The sequence below is a fragment of the Lissotriton vulgaris genome, chromosome 10, assembly GCF_964263255.1.
Source record: "Lissotriton vulgaris chromosome 10, aLisVul1.2, whole genome shotgun sequence".
Lineage (NCBI taxonomy): Eukaryota > Metazoa > Chordata > Amphibia > Caudata > Salamandridae > Lissotriton > Lissotriton vulgaris.
In genome coordinates, this window is record NC_141698.1 from 893,514,158 (window position 1) to 893,529,961 (window position 15,804).

A 15,804-nucleotide genomic window follows, 5' to 3' on the forward strand; every position below is an offset into this window, starting at 1 on the left:
ATTAATTTGCAAAAGGTAAAACAAAAATACATAATTTATGCAATACATAACCTTCATTTGTACAGTAATTCAAAAGCATTTCCATTGGCACCTTATCCATGTATGTGGCCCATATATAATGCTTAAATACCTATTTCCGATATTCATAGAGAAACTTGAGTAACTAACTACTGAAATCCTGAATTGTGTTCATTATTTAGGTGTAGAATTATAACATTTATACCATATTACATCCATTCCCATGCAAATCTTTTGATTTTTTAACCCGTTCTATGCTCATGACGGAGCCGCTCCGTCACATACAAGATGTTTCAAATGTTATGACTCTTGTGTGCATGGATTTAAAAACGTTCTTTCCCAGTTAAAGATGTGACTTACATATGGAAAACGCATTGACTCTGTTCACACTCATAAAACTAGTTAGCCTTTTCAGCAATATGGACTGGAGCCTTGCTGCTGAGGGGTGGTTAACATGTGCTTGCATCCCATCTCTACCTTTGGTGTGCAGCTTGAAAGGCTCACAGGATGCGAGTCACAGTGCTTCAGTAGAGTAACTTGACATGGAGTTAGGTACATCATGCCTTTAGAAGCGCATTTTCTTCTCAGTGGCTTGAACACTCCGTGTTCTGTATATGGGCAAAAGATGCAGATGACATTCCTAAAAGGAAGTGAAGTGTTAGTCCCTGGAAGTGACGCACAGTTTGGATGCTGCTGAATATCTGTGCCTGCACAGCAGGCCAACACTAGCGCCAACCAGTTTGATTGCTTTTACATTAAAGAATGGAGGAGAGAGGTGTGACGCTTCCACACCCTTTTGCTTAGCATGACATTTCAGTTTATTTTATTGCATTGTGTCTATACTAGGGCTGATGTGATCTCCAGAACTGTTTATTTTCATTCAAAACCTGACAGAATGTCATACATTTGGCTCAAGAACTTCTCAATTTACTGTCATAGTGTGCCAATCCACTGTAAAACGTCTGAATAAAGTCTACCCGTGTTTCTACATATTTCTAGTAAACCAGGAGAGTGGAAGGAGCCGATGACATTTTGCAGAACATTTCAGGGGGGGGGGGGGGTGCTGCTAAGATGTTGCATGGGAAGTAGCACTCCAGTCTGCGAGCCTCGTCACTGCTCTTGCATCACCTATTACTGCCCACACGTGGCAGCTATCCCTCTGCAAGCCTGGTTCCCCTTCTAGTATACATGTTCTCAATTAATGTCACTATGGACATGTGTGGATGGAGAACACAAACCTCAGGACTATAGATCAGGAACTATCCAGCAGGAACATCCTCAAGGAGCATTACAATGCCCTATTGATGTCACCTTACAAACTGGATAGTAATGGAGTGCTTTGAACTCAGTACAGGTGACTTCAGGCCACAACGAGTGCAATAGAGGTGAGCCCACAACATTTCAGGCATTGCAGAGGGATCCCAAGCCACTAATTTCCTAAAGCAGTGGCCCAAGTGAAATACTATCTGTACCTTTTCCCTAACTGGATTACTCATGTTCACACTATATTAACTGGTCTTGGCTCCTACTGACTTTGACTGGCTCTCATTTTTCCTATGGCATTGACTGACACATGTGCCCAGTGTCCCTACTAGCTCTGGGAGGTACCTCAGTGACCTTCTTACTGAGTCTCATTCCTTAACTTTAGTTTTCACGACATAGTTTCACAATACACATGAGACGCAGAAGAAACACTGAAAATATAATGGAAAACTATGGAAATTAATTTTTGGTGATTTTCCAACAAAGTTTACTATTTAGTCCCCCTTTTTTCAATAAAGTACTTAATGCATTTCCTGCACTAAATCTCTTGCATCATTTTTTTCTGCCATTTATTTATTTTATACGAATGTGCATTTATCACAATGGAAAAAAACTGGCAGAATGTAATTAAAAATGCATCTGTGTGCTGTTGGTTTCCAACAATGGTGTAATGTCCTAATAGATTGGCAAATTGGACCAAACAATCAACCCATGACTACAGGATTATGCTAGTTAGTCCAATTACACAATTTTCCAGGATGGACTACATTGTGGCATGTATGTAGAAAACTCTTGGTAAAAAAAACGAGATTGAAAGTCATTATTTTGGTGTAAACACTTCCTAGCTATAGCATAAACCTCCCATTAATAATAACTGAAAGCCATATTGTTTTATAGATTGTGGTATAATAGCAAGCTTAATATCTGTTTTATGCTGTATTTCTATTCTCTTCACTTTTCCTCAGTGAGTTGCTCAGTACTTCCTGCTGTTTTCTCTTTCCAGGGGATCACTGTCTCTGACCTCTGCACCAGTGGGAGGATTCTGATGATGACAACCACACCCTCTCCCTTCTACGTTTCTTTGCATGAGATATCCTCGTATTAAAGTACCCACACAACACATGTTGTTCAGTGTGAACTTAATTTTATCCTGCTGTTCTTTGTGCTAGTTCTCCAATAAAGTAGGAAAAGCATAAGAAATACAGCCTCATCCGAGTTATTGTCTCTTCTCAGTGTTTTTCAGTGTACAAATACCACCATGCTAATACTTAAGATTACTTAAGTTACTGTGCTAATTGGTAAAGCATTGTGAAATGCATATGTAACCCTATTATTTACAGCTCTAACAAAATGCACAAATATGGTACATAAGGCTGTGGATAAACAATTATTATTATATTATTATCATTGTTATTGAATGTTTTTGGTTACAATAGTTCTGGTGGCACACTGCGGACTGTCTCTTAATGAGATATTTTGCACTTATTGCTGATATATTTAGCATAGCATAAGAAATACATTTGGGTATGTATGGCACTTCCAAACGAAGTATGGTAAGAGTCATAACATTTTTCAACTGTGTTTTTTATAAGTACTTCACACATAAACCCTGATGTAAAATACTGTTTTGCAGTCACGAAGTTAGCAATTCACAAAATCTTAGGCGTTGCAAGTTCAAAACGCAGTTATACTGTACCAAAGGGACTTTGATTCATAAAGTGCTTCTCAAGACTCATTTTGAATCATGAAGAGAAGGCACAAAGGGGTATGCCGCTGCTCATTTGGAATCCAAATGAAATGTATCAGCAGTTTTCAACATCATGGGAGCAGACATTTGTTCACTCGGGAAAATAGGCCAGTGGATCACGTGACCACAGCCTACTCCTCCCATGCCTTCCCAAATAATAAAATATGTTTTTAAATCATCACTTGTTCTTTTAATAGACAAAAGTCGGCTTAAAAAATGTTTTACATTTAGCAAAGCAAGTACAAGAAAATAGGTTTGCTGTCTCTTGCAGACCGTCAACCCTGCATTCATAGCGATTCACAAGGTTTGCAAATTGTGTTCTAACTAATTCTTATGCCTTAGACAGGTCTTGCGACTGTGTGAATACAAAATTTGCAATGTGACTCCTTGGTTCTTAATTCACATTGCAAATTGCATCGCTGCTCACAATCAATTGAAATACAATCTGCACATCCTGGTTTGTGAACAGGAATTTATTACACTAAGGAGATATCCTGCTATCATGAGCAATGTAGATCTATAAGTCACAAACATCATGGTGACATAGCCAGACAAGGCAAACTTTCCTGCTTCCAACAGCAGAGAATTGCAAAAACGACAGTTGAGGGGCAGAATGCGGAACAATGTCATACATTCACCTCAGTACAGAGATCTGGGCCTAAATCCACAGTTTTTTTGCTCACAATGCCATTCCAGTTTAGACACAGCCATATGCAAATCAGTCTTGACCCTGTGCCCCATGGGAACAGGCCAGCCGGAACTGCCAAGCCAGGTCCTCCTTGGACTGGAAACAAGCATCCTAGGACCAGTCTAGGGCTTTCAGCCCTCATCAGCCAGGATCGCTTGATTCCAGTGGCATGGAGAGGAAGGGCCTCAAGTTTGAGCATACCCGTCCCACTCGGGCGACAAATGCAAAAACAACAGTTGAAGGGCAGAATGCAGAACAATGTGATACATTCACACCAGTACAGAGATCTGGGCCTGAATCCATCTTTTTTTGCTCACCATGCCATTCCAGTTTGGACACAGCCATATGCCAATCAGTCCTGACCCTGTGCCCCATGGAAACAGTCCAGCCCGAACTGCCAAGCCAGGTCCTCCCTGGACTGGACACAAGCATCCTAGGACCGGTTTTGGGATTTCAGCCCTCATCAGCCAGGATAGCTTGATTCCAGTGGCATGGAGAACATGGGACTCACGTCTGAGCATACCCGTCCCACTCGGGGTGAGAAATGCAAAAACAACAGTTGATGGACAGAATGCAGAACAATGTCATACATTCACCCCAGTACAGAGATCTGGGCCTAAATCCATCGTTTTTTTTTCCCACCATGCCATACCAGTTTGGACACAACCATATGCAAATCAGTCTTGACCCGGTGCCCCATAGGCTGGACTGTTTCCATGGGGCACATGGGCAAGACTGATTTGCATATGGCTGGGTACAAACTGGAATGGCATGGTGAGCAAAAACACTAGTGAATATTAATCACTGCTGGGGGACATTGACTGTATGTTGTTGGATCTAATAATAGCTTTTACATGGAAATACTCTTTTTTAAAATGCCTCCCTGAGTTTCCTTTCGGCTTGTGGTCGTGAAGAAGCCCTCAGTAGTGAAGAAAATACACCCAATTGGTGACTGGATTCCTAGACACCCATGAGCATAATCCGTGTTTTCTTACTTCGTTTTTATTACATTTCCTCTTGGCCATAGTCAGGTCTGTTGTATTTCAAGGAGCAGATGGAGTAGATCACTGGGAAACAAATGACTTCTTCGAAAAGGTAATTAAGGACATCACAAGAAAGGTGGCATATAGAGCATTGATGATCCGTTTATTAAACTAATCTACATAGTTGTCGATACGACCACGAGACTCAGGCACAGTATGCTCTAAGTAGGTGATCAATTTAGGATGGTCCAATTTAGGCCATGAGTGATCAGAAATGTTACTTGACTCATTGGTTTTTATTTTGGCCTCTATCCTTAATTGACAAAAAATTGCTTTGTGGCCCTTCTATGTCAGTTCTAAAGTAAAAAGAGTGTTGACTAAAGCTTGGCAGAACTAGCTGTAGGCAAGAACACGGCCTGCTAAGTGAGTTGGTCCTTGTACAAGTTACAGCAATTCAGAAGATGAAAAAAGTAGCATCTATGTGACTTCCTTGTCAGATTCCCTGTCCACATGGAGATTTAGGGCCAGATACATTACCCATCAATATGCAACTCGCAAATTGCGTCGCAAATTGAGATGTATAACAGTGTCTCTGACACTGTTAGGGTTCCTAATGGGGTCGCATATTGCATGCCTCATGAATATTAATGAGACTGTGGGGTGGTGGCATGCTGGGTCAGCAAACCACTATGTCTGGGACTGTTTTTAAAGTCCTTAAAGGAAACCGTGATGCATTTAAAAAAGAAAAATGAAACTTTTCAGTTTAGACCCCTGCCTGCTACTAAGAATATTTTCGCACATATTCACAAAGGGAAAGGGTTCCCTGGGGACTCCAGTTTGCAAGTGGTTTACCGCCTACTTACAGTAGGTGGTAAACGGCAATTGTTTTGTGGCAGAAAATGTGGTTGCAAAACAATTGTACATGGCATGGTGACTCACATTTAGGAAGGCGGTACAAAAGGGGGTGGTGACGGATGGAGCATCTGAACCAATCAAACACTCACACCTAGTCAACAGATCTGGGTTTAATCCATCACCGTTCTTTAGCCCACTCTGCAACCCCAAGTTAGACATGGTCATATGCAAATCAGTCTGGCCCTGTGCCTCATGCGAACAGTCCAGCCCGAACTATCTGAACTGGGTTGGCTTGGTGAGCAAAATAACAATGGATTAAACCCAGATCTGTGACTAGGGGGTGAATGTTTTGCCATTGTGCAACATTCTGTCCATCATCTTGTGTGTTTTGCTAATCACCCTATGAGGGAAGGGTATGCCCAGACATGGGTCCCGTGCTCACTAAGCCACTGGAGTCAAGCTATCCTGGCTGAAGACGGCTGACAGCCAGAAACCGGTCCTAGGATGCTTGATTTCGGTCCAGGGAAGACATGGCTTGGCTGTTCAGGCTGGACTGTTCCCATGAGGTACAGGGTCAAGACTGATTTGCATATGGCCAAGTCTGAACTTGGGGTGACTTGGTGAGCAAAATAACGATGGATTAAACCCATATCTGTGACTGGGGGGTGAATGTTTTGCCATTGTGCAACATTCTGTCCATCATCTTGTGTGTTTCACTATTAGGAAGGGACATCCCTTCCTAATAGCGGGAGTTGCAAAAGCTATTTTGCAAGTCAGTGACTCTCAAAATAGCATTTGTAAATGCCATTACCCTTTTTTGCAGTCGCAAATGGGAGGACCTCCTGTTTGCGGCCACAAAAAGGATCGTACATCTGGCCCTTAAATCTTAAAGCAAAATAAAATTGTGAGTTTCTAGACTACAGAGATCGACTCCTGTATTGAAGTAATAACCTTCTTCAAAGGCCCAGAGCTTCTGTAGATTAATACCATTTTATTGGATTATTTTCTATTAATTGGAATTTTGAATGAGAAATTTTGAGAATATATTCTGTAAAAGAAAGCAAATAGTCCACGAGGAGGCAAAAAATCTACTTTTGTAAATAATACTCCATTGTCTAATTTGAAAAGATAACCAGGAGGAATGTAAGGTCAGGGGACAAGTCTGCTTGGTTCTGGTTATAAACGGAGAATCAAAATGAGTGTCCCAGACTCCTTCCCTCCGTCTCAGGTTTTACCATGAAACAGACATTGATTAAAATGGATGTTATATTATGATGCTGACAGGTATGATATACGGCTCAATTAGAAATTCTAGAAGATAAGGGGGGAAAAATGAAATGTGTGTGCTGTGCCTTAGATATTTAGTTGCACTAGTAGGCAATTCAAACTAATAGGTTCCTTGTGGTGCAACTTCAATGGCTGTCCCGTTAAATGGCCAGGCGTTATCTTGGGGAGGTATGCTCAGAAGCTAAACCCTGGCTGGTGCTGCTATTCGCTGACTACTTTCACAAGTGTTGAAATCAAAAGCTAGTATGGCTAAGATATATTGGGCCATATGTATCAACACATTTCCCCATAGACAGAGAATGGGCAAAACCCTTTAATACATCTGGCCCATTGTCTCTTCTGGGGCACTCCGTTCTAAACCCCTATACTGCCCCTTGTCAGTTCACCCCAAAGCTGGGGCTATTACATGGGCAGAGAATTTCGTACCTGGACAAGGCGCTTGCTTCTTGAAGTGGAAGCCCTTTTCTCTTAGGGCAGTTTCTCCTATTTACCCACCTAGCTGAGGAGAACTGGCTCCCTCCAAGGCAGTTCCTCCTCCACAGGCAACTCATATACTCCTGACAGTGCCTCTGGGATCTGTCTGGGGGTAAACCAATCACACACCCGGTGCTTCAGGCTAGCCTTGGGACCGAGTCGTCACCTCATCGCCTGGCTGTACAATGCCATACATGAGTTGTCGGCCACACTGCAAGAAACACTTAGCGAAAAGTGGGAGGAGGAGTTCTGGAGAGTGCTTCATGATAAAGAATGGAAAAGGCTCTAGAATTCCCCCAAAAAGTCTCCAGAAACTCATGTTTGAAGAACATACAGTTCTTCCTCCTACATCAAGCTTAACACCAGTGCAGTTCCACAGCCACTTCCCAAAGTCACATTTTGCTTACCCCTGATGTCAAACCCAGATGTAATGCTTATTCACATGTTTTGGTCCTGCTCAGACCTACAATATTACTGACGCACCATCCACAGAACTTCACGGGAGATCACAGGTCTACAGTACATGTACGCTTGTGAAGCCTGTTCGCTAGGTGTCTTCAAGTGGAGGAAGCAACACAAGGTGCACACATGCTTCGCAGTCCAGGCCCTACTTTTAGGCAAGCATGCAATCACACTACACTGGAGCACACCCACGCCTCCTCAGTGGAGTCATGGGAGGAGGAGATGTGCAAATGGGCCACTGTAGAAGAGGAAGCACTTCTATATGAGGAGGTGTGTCGAATTTGTCAACGCCCTATCTCCACTGCAATGGGCCATTTTGCCCACACAGGTCTGTCAAATATGTGACAAAGATCTTGCACCCCGTCACCTTGGGGCTCATTAGTGGCATCCAGGCAGGCCCTCTTCTTCCTAAGTGCATAATCATCCCCACCATTGTCAATTACAAAGGAGGACCATAGTCTCCCAGCTCCTAGTCCTGCGTTCCATATTGGTACTAGAAATGTGTCTGCCCTCCCTCCACCGTGCTGCCCCCCAGTGTTTTCTTCAAGTTAACAGTTTAGTTTTGCTTATGGGTGAGACAAAATAATGCAACAACTACCACCTACTGTCACCGTCTGAAGTTGCCCTCATAAAATGAAATAATCTGCTATGTCTTTGGACTACAACTGTATTCTTATGTAATGTACTTTGATGCATATGGTTATAACCTGTAATCCTCCTTATAAAACCTATCAAACCCAATAAAATTTCAAAAAAATAAAACAAAGTTAAATTAAAACGCCCATTTGTTAAGCCAATAGGTCTCATCTACGCAACAGATATAATCTTTGCAAATGTGATTTAGCGATGTGCTCTCCAATGGACTATCCGGCATTTCACCCTATACTTCTCAATATTAAGTGTGGGCCGAGAATTCATTTTCGATAGCGGAATTTGCGGATTTTCTGCAATTTTGCGATCCGCGAATCTTGCGAAATCGCAGAAAAATCTGCGAATCCGCGAGCGGGATGAATTTTCCATGAAGCACGTACAGGGTTACAGCAGCAGGTGCCCAAGTTAAAGCTAATTTCTTTGTAACCATTTACAAAAGGGTTACAAAGACATTAACTTCAACTTGGGCACCTGCTGTAACCCTGTAAGTGCTTCCAGAGCGGCCCCTCATTGCCTACTTGCAACTATTCTCTGACCCTGCTCTGACCCTCGAAGCAGGGTCAGAGAATAGTTACAAGTAGGCAACGAGGCTCCTGTAACAAAAGTTAAACCTCAGCAGGAAGCACTTACAGATACAAATAAAGCAGGTGCCTGAGCTCAAAGTCAGTAACGTTTTAATCAGCTCAAAACATTAGCACTATCGAGGCTGGGCAAGTGTGCTTTAACCCCATATCTGCCGTCGAAAATGAATTGTAATACTCGAGGAAGGTCTTTGCATCCATGAGTTTCTCGAGCCTGATCCCCGTGTAGTTCCTGTGGCCAGGAGGCTGCTTTCTCCTCACCTGCTGCCCTGCTCGCTCTCTGACCCTTTACACAAGAGCCATGTGAACACGCATAGCAGCCCCGCCCATTCGGCCCGCACCACACACTAGCGGTATCAAACGTCTTCCCGCCCTTTCCCCACTATGATGGACAGCTTCGTCCATCATAGTGGCATCTTCGTGGATAACTATGCAGGGAAGGATTCATTCTGGCACAAGGCTCCTGTCCCAAATATTTTACCTCAGCAGGAAGCACTTACAGATACAAATAAATCAGGTGCCCGAATAGAAGTCCAAAGTCAGTAACGTTTTAATCAGCCCAAAACATTAGCACAGTAGAGGCTGGGAAAGTGTGCTTTAACCCCATATCTGCCGTCCAAAATGAGCTGTAATACTCGAGGGAGGTCTTTGCATCCATTAGTTTCTCATGCGCAATCCCCGTTCCTGTGACCAGGAGGCTGCTTTTTCCTCACCTGCTGCCCTGCTCGCTCTCTGACCCTTTATACACAAGATGCAAGTGAACACGCATAGAAGCCCCGCACCACACACTAGCGGTATCAAACGTCTTCCCGCCCTTTCCCAACTATGATGGACAGCTCACTCAAGGGACCTCGACGCATTTTGACGCGGTGGCAAAGTTACAGGCACACAGGGTCACTGAAGGTAAATCTTCTGGCCCTTTACACAGCTGCAGTGTAGGAAATGCAATATACATTTACCCAATGAGGTAGCATTTACTAATTAGCTAGTAGAAAGTACTCCAGTTGAGTATAGTGCAATGGCAAAAAAATCTGCGATTCCGTGGGAAAATCCGCAAATTTGCAGACTTTTTCGCGATTTCGTGCACATTCGCAGACATCAGATTTGCAAACTTTGCCCATACTTACTCATTATATCATCTACCTCCACTCTCTGACTCATCCCAAATCCCAGTTTTTTCAAAAATGTTAACCAAAATAACCATTTCTAGACTCTTCCTTATTCTATCCCTCCTTAGGTCACTCCAAACCTCATATTAATACTATGATCTCCCAAACAACTCATTTAAATTCTCCCCTTATCTACACCTCCTTTGACTCATCCCAAAACTCACTTCACTACTGTGATCCCCCCCAGTCCATTTCCAGAGATTCTTACCACTCCATCTCTCCTTATACTCATCCAAAACCTAATTTTCTACTATGATCTCCCAATAAACACTTTCTAGATTCTGCCCTCTTCCCTTTCCCAATTATCCTTTTCAAAACAATTAACAGAAGCAATGTCCACTGCTCATATTTTCTCGAATTTCTCTATTCTAATCCACCACTAATCCTTTTTAGGTTACAGAATATCATGCTACTCACCAAAAAGCGCTTTTGACGCCTCTTCAGGGGTAGTAAGTGTTATATAAATACAATTACAATACAATACAAAACACATATGTGCTGAGGGGTAACCTACCTGACATATTTCTCCTCATTAAAGTTGCAGCACATTTGAGGAGACTACTTGTGAAGGACTAAGGTACTGATTAATCTCTAGGCACAGGCGGGTTTAGGATTGGCAAAGAGATATTCGAATGTTGATATAAATTGGATAGTCAAACACACATAAAGTGAAGGGAGAAGTGCTAGTAACAAGTACAATTACTGGCAATCATTCCAGTAGGATTCCTGCACATCATTCACCATACCACATCAGTTTGTACCCTGCCGTAGGCAAATCAGTCTCGCCTCTGCTCCAGTAGGAACATTCCAGCCCAATCTTCCAGGTCAGGTTCTCCATGAGCCGGAATGCAAGCAACCTAATACTTGTTTTACCTTGACTGGGGCTTGTCAGTCAGATGTAGTTTGGTTTCAGTGGCACAGTGAGCAATGACACCCACGTCTGGGCAAACTCTGCCACTTAGGGCATCACATCAAATACACAAAAGGTGATGGGAGGAATGTTTGACAGAAATCTAACCACTGTGAATCACTCCGGCAACATTCCAATCCATTGTTCATTTGCCCACCATGCCCTCTCAGTTTGGACTCAGCCAACCAGTCTTCAGTTGCCTATGTTCTAGTCTAGAGAGTACCCAGCTTTGCAGTTCAGGCTGGACTGTACCTATTGGAGTAGGACTGTGAGAAACTGGGTTGTCAGATGACTGGGGTTTGAGCCCTGGTCAAGCAACAGCCAGAACTCTTGCAGGGTGAACCAAAAAAAGTCAGTAAATTATCCTGTGCATAGCCCTGGGTAACTTGGCACAAAAAGCAGTCAGGCTTAACTTAGAGGCAATTTGTAAAGTATTTATGCAGCACACAAACAGTAATAAAGTGAAAATACAACGGAAGAAAAATCACAAACTAATTTTAGAAAAATAGAGTAAGTTTTCACCAAAACAGCAAAAATCTAATCAGTAGAACCATAGTTAATAATTTTGAAAGGTTTAAGCAAAATCTAGTGTTTAAAAGCTCTAAGCGCTAACCATGGACATCCAGCTGCGTGAGGCCAGCTCAGAGTCAAAAGTTATGGCAGACCCTGCAGTAGGGCGGTTCGGATACAAGAAGTGGATTGGGCCTGGTCAGAGCTTTCCTTCGGATATAAAACAAGCATTTACAATGCAACGGTTTCGCCTTTGGAAAAGCTGGAGCTATTGGCATTGTAAATGACAAAATTTGTATTTATGTATTGGTTTTGAAAACAGATAAATAAATGGCATTGCCATTTACATTGCCAATAGCTTAATCTCTCACAAATGTGAGACCTATTGTACCCTACGGACGATCTCAGCAGACAGCAACTGTGGTTCTGGGCAAATCCTCAATCTCCCCGTGCCTACCACACATATGAATGTGTCCTAGAGCAACGCAACTGTTGCCCATGTGGCGCTCCAATCCTTTTGTATCATGTTTGCGCTATATAAATCTGCAAAATATAATAATAAATAAAGCGTTATTTTAATGTATATAGATGCATGATATGGTTACCTGATGCGCCAAGGACCAGTGTTCAGTCTTGGACTTTCCTTTGGCAACCTGTTTCGCCAATGTCAACCCATTGTCAAGCATTAACATCCGCATTACGTGGAACAAATAACATAGATAAAACAATGGAACAAATAAAACTGGAATTTTTAGTGAACGTAATAATCAATGAGGGTTATCATTTTTTGAGGCTCCATTCCATTCAATTCTTTCCGCATAATGTTTTTTTTTACAAATGAAGGGACCCACTCATGGACAGTTATTTACTTCTGTTTCAAGTCAAGGTCTTTCGAATTCCCTAAAAATGGTAGTGAACATTCTACAAAGCCAATGGGCCTGATTCACAAAGATAAACCTAAACTTTTATGTAAGTTTACACGTGCTCTAGTAACTTTACTACTGTTTTGGTATTCACATATTACGAGTGTAATTTTACTTTTAGTAACTTTACCAGTAGTAAAATTCCACTCACAGTTTATGAATCAGAAAAAGTAGTAAAGTTACTACAACAAGTGTAAACTTACAGAAAAGTGTAAGATTACCTTTGTAAATCAGGCCCTGGGAGTTTTAGATTCATTGGAAAGAATGTAGTGGGGAGTCTCAGCGATAGCCAACTGAGAATCAATTGCAGCTCAGAGAAATCTTTTATTAGAAGCCTGGCACGTGGATGCAGCACAGAAACCGACAGTATTTCACATGTCATTCTAAGGGATTCACCTCTTTGGGGCAGAATCGACAACTTATTCAAGAAAAAGTCATCTTATCACAACAGTTAATGGAATGTGGCTTGCTGAAGGTTTCAACTTTCCCAGACTTGAAGAAGACTTTTCGTCAGTCATCCAGAAGACAGCAAGTAATGGCAGGGAAAAGGAAAGGGATTTAGGGTAATATATAGATTACGTCCTGGCAATCTCTATTAATCCCAGTTCTAACTGTCCTATCTCTGCCTTTACAACCCATCTGTCTTATTTTTGACCTGTCTGGTCTTCACAACAGGTTTGGAATGTTGAAAGAATGCTGAGAATGTCAACCCCTTGGGGGCACCCACGACAGGGTGGGTGAGCCTGGTATTTCAGCATGAAGTTTTTCCTGTGTCAAGGACGTGTGATCAATTTCTCGTAACTTGGTCAATGACAATAAGACTAGGAGTAATGACGATTTCTGGCAAGTATTCAGGACATTATTTACTATGGGAGGAGCAAAAATAGCGCAAAGTGGATTTGCATGTTTTTTAACCTGTAGAAAACTATTCATAGCGTCAGTCTATTTCTTGACTTTACAGTATCGCAGTCAAATTTGACATGGAAGGAAATACCCAGACAAAGGTTGTGTTAGGCTTGAGTTACTCGTGTTATTGTTATGGGGAGAGTTATATGGGTAATAATCATGTGAAAAGTCAAAGTTTTCCCTCCTAGCAAAAACAATTGTTTTGGTATCTCTTCTTCACTAAACACATGACCTATTTCTTTTAAATGCTCACTCTCAGTGCAAGCTTCAGCTGTCCTGTGCGCTAAAAGGATACATTTAACAGAAGTAATTAGATACTTCAAGATTGACTACTCTTACCCCAGACCACGTTTAACATCTCTTGATCAAATGGTCAAAACAGAAGACTTATTATAACACTGGAATGTTGGGAGCTCAGTTGAAGACAGTGAAATGGCTCCGGGCTAATTATGGCTAGTATAAGCCTTTAGCTTCAACAGTCCAATGTTTGCCCTTCTGTTTCTCCCTTTTTAATTTCAAACAAGTCTACACTCAGTGGGTGGAATGTTCTAACAGCATTGTAGCAGTTTCCTCCTCAGGCTATACCAGTCGTCAAAAGGCGCCCCCTTCTTATAGAGCCTCACCTGTGGCTCTGGACTATAATTTGGGTTCAGGGCCTTTAAGAACAGGCAAAGTTCTCTACAGCTGGCTTTAAGGTTATATTTGAATACGTTGGAGGGGAGGATTGGTGGAACTAACTCAAATAATTTTCAGAGCAAAATATTATTCTTATAAAGAATCTGTCCATTTTGTACAAACACTGGGCACATTTGTGAGGGATATAATTATTACTTTTGACAAATAATTATTTCCATTAGGCATTTCACCACCCATCCCCACGTGGACCTCTCATGAAAAAATCATATGTGTCAGGGAATAATACACTGAATCAAGCAGTGATGTATTTCATCAAGCAATTAGGCATTATCAACCCACACACGAGTACAGAAACCCCGCGTCCCGCCGCCGGAAATCGAGAGCCCTGTTAATTCAGATTGGACAGGGAGTTATTTTAATTTTCATCTTTATCAACTCCTTTTTGAAGTAAAGCACCAAGGAGATTACCTCCAACATTATCCCCACATCAGGAGGATCATACTATTGCAAAACCAAGTCACTAAGCCCATCTTCAGCTCAAGTGACCTACTAGGCTTCGGTCGGCGGGATCAAACCATATTCTATTACCTATTAAGGAAACGGAATACTAAAGAACTGTGATTGAAAATTACCAACCAGCAAAGACTAAACTTAGGAGTCAATCCAGGACACCATGTAAACTAGTATTATCTACAAGAAATGGAACATTAACTCTCTTCCTACATTTAAGTCTCTATTATTGGATTACACAATCTAATTCCTACATCATCTCCAGTATCTTGACGGTTGAAAATACCAACTATAGAAATATAGAAGATAAAGTATACGCTACGCATCCATACATCATCATCTTATAAACTTTCGTGGCTGCTCCAGAAGAAGGCGCTGGTTCGCCGAAACGCGCGTAGAGAAATATCTTGCCACACTTCCCCCTTCTTAACTTATATTGTATTCTTACATGTAATTTGAATTGTGTATGGTGTTTAATTTTTTATTGTACTAATTATATTTATAACTTATGTTTATTAACTCTGAAATGTGATATTGTAAGTGTTTTTGTGTTTACATTTTAATAAACTGTGAAATTTTTTAACTAAAATCATTTTTGTAGCCTAGTTCCCTTCATAGTATCCTTCTATATTGATTTGTTCGTCCAGGTTGTCTAGATTGTTACATTGCATTTGCCTACTTTTTCCCTGGTCTAGAAACCTTATTTCCATGAACTCAGGGGGTCCTTGTTAAATATATGCTAATTTCATCAAGCAATATCCATTAGCCATTAACCAGTGGTCACACACGTATATGCCAGCATCCCATCAGCCAGTAGTCAGCCATTAGAAAATTATCTTGCTGAGAATCAAATGGTCTATCGTCCGCCATATGCACCCCTTATTCTAAAAGTCCATCTCTATGGTGCCTCTTACCCAATAGTCCTATTGCCCTACCTACAGTTAACATTTCTTTAACCGCTTCTATGCGGCTGGAATTCCCCTGCCGTGCGGGCGAATTCCACGCATGCGAGGAACGGAAGGCCCCCGGCCGTCCTCCCCAAACGCCCAACTTGACGTAATGTAAGAGGCTAACAAGAATGGGCACTCAATTAGGAAGTTATTACACCATCAGACCATACAGTCATGAAGAAGTCTGTGATAGCTGATGAGGGATTTGAATGAAGGACTATTAGTTTCTACCACCTATAAGAAGTCTCCAAACCAACCATAGCTGTGATTATCTATTAGCC